The sequence below is a fragment of the Propithecus coquereli genome, unplaced genomic scaffold (assembly GCF_000956105.1).
Source record: "Propithecus coquereli isolate 6110/MARCELLA unplaced genomic scaffold, Pcoq_1.0 Scaffold17, whole genome shotgun sequence".
Lineage (NCBI taxonomy): Eukaryota > Metazoa > Chordata > Mammalia > Primates > Indriidae > Propithecus > Propithecus coquereli.
This window is the reverse complement of record NW_012141635.1, coordinates 2,398,078-2,400,135: the sequence shown is the minus strand read 5'-3', so window position 1 is coordinate 2,400,135 and position 2,058 is coordinate 2,398,078. Positions and strand designations below refer to the sequence as shown.

Here is a 2,058-nt window from a genome sequence, read left to right as displayed (position 1 = left end):
TTCCTGTGTCAGCTGTTCCATCAGAGTTCTTTTCCTGATACAGCAGTGCTTATTTCATGTGAATGCATCTGTTGAAAAATAAATTGATACTAGAAAGATAAGAGCAAATTAGGCACCTATGTGTTTTTTTAAGAGTTTCAAGATGAAAACATTTATTCCATTAGCAATTTGGTATTTCTCCTTCCATATCTCAGTCACTCACAGATGTTGCACTTAATAATTTTCTTTGTTGCTCTGTGGATTCCTTTTAGTATGTTTTCAAACTGCTCTGATCTCCTGGTTAGGTGGCATCCAAGACACCAACGCTATGTTCAAACCCAGTTTCTCACTGGCAATGTGTGGGTCCCAATGCTGGAGCCAAATCCTATCAGCTGACATTTAACCTAGTCTTACCAATAATAGCTTGCTAGAAACTTCCAAAACCCATACCATGCATCTGCTTGTGGTGTGAATGGAGGTCTCCTTTTCTCTACTACTTACTGTGAATTTCAAGAATCCTGGAAAGGATTGTGTCTGTGATTTGGGCCCAGCTGTTTACAAGGAAACTGAGAGAAGTTCTCATGTGTCTTTAGCAAGCTGGGTGTCTGGTTTCATTTTTTCATATTTATACACTACATAGGGAGCCTTGAAAAATGCATTAAAGTCAATGCTTCATCTTTGTTGAAGTCCGTCGTGTTGGTGAGCTTATCAACTTGGGAATCAGCTATAGGAACATCATAGCGAGAACCGAAAGTTTCCATATGGCACAAAATTCTTCCACGATTATCAGGTCTGAGTGATCAGAGTCGATGATATTAAATATGATTTGCAGATCAGATCAGTACCTGTACAAAATTTTAATTGGAGTAGACCGAACCTCTTTCACAGGTGTTTCAATGTGAATATCCTGGAAGCTGGACCAATATTTCCATCTTTGTGTTTATCAGTTGGCTCCGATTTCCATAACATTCACCCTTTGGCAAAGAAGCTTCAGGCACGTTGCCCTAGTTACTTGGTACTGGAAAAACTGAGGAGTCGTACTGGAACACAGTTTAAAGTAATCTCCTTGATTGCTGCCTTCTTCATAATAATCAGAAGCAGAACATACAGTAGAAACCTTCCCAAAATTACAGCTTTCATACCCTTTGGGCTTACCTTCATGAGACCTAATGAGCATCTTCAACTGGTATTTACTGAGACTCTTGGAGGTAATATCAAAACAGCAGCCCTCTTCTTGACTTGCGTTTGGGTAACAGCCTTTTTTGCCTCTTGGGTCACACCACAGAATATCAATAACCTCTTCCCATTCATGCTTTGATAAATGCTCTGAAAAGGAATCATTTGCTTTGAGTCTTTCTGGTATAATAACAGTTACACCTATTTTATTTTGCTTCAATTCAGTGATGTGGTCTCTATTTACTTCTACTGGCGGCATCAGCACAGATTTCATCTTATGTATATGAAAAATTTCTTTTGTGAAGTCATACCTCATATTTATCACAAAATCTCCATGGTTCCCTCTGTTCAAGTGCAGATCATTGGCATAGACAAGAAAACTCACAAACAGGATCATTAGGATCTGTATGGAGTTTGTTCCTCACTCTACAAAATCACCATCGGAAATATATGGGTTGCTCTCTGAGGGGAGACCATTCTTATAGAAGATCAAAAAAAGGTCCTCCAGTTTCCCATGCAGATCACCACAGATTGTTATCTCCCTGGAGGGAGAAGTTATCAGGTGAGTGAAATTTGGCATCTGCTCAGGACTCTCTTGGTTTCAAACAGCAGTAGTAATATTCTTTGGGGGTAGGGGGGTTGGGGGTGGGTAAACTCACAACTAATGGATGTGGTGAGCATTGTAGGGGGGAGGGCACATCTCAAATCATGGTTGGGGTGTGGCAAAGTCATAACATGTACCAAAATGTTTGTACCCCCATAATTTCCTGAAATAAAAAAATTCAAAAAAAAAAAAGATATAATGAGTATGTGTTGTTGCTTCAAGGCCTCAAGAAGTAAATCAATGTCAGTAAAAGTGAGAGGAAATTGCAGCTGAGGACCCTCACAGGGGTCTGGGACATC

At 39.8% G+C, this 2,058-nt stretch overlaps 1 pseudogene; it reads right to left on the bottom strand.

Moving 5' to 3' along the window:
- Positions 1–558: 558 nt before the first annotated feature.
- LOC105808185 lies at positions 559–2,058 on the bottom strand (annotated as a pseudogene).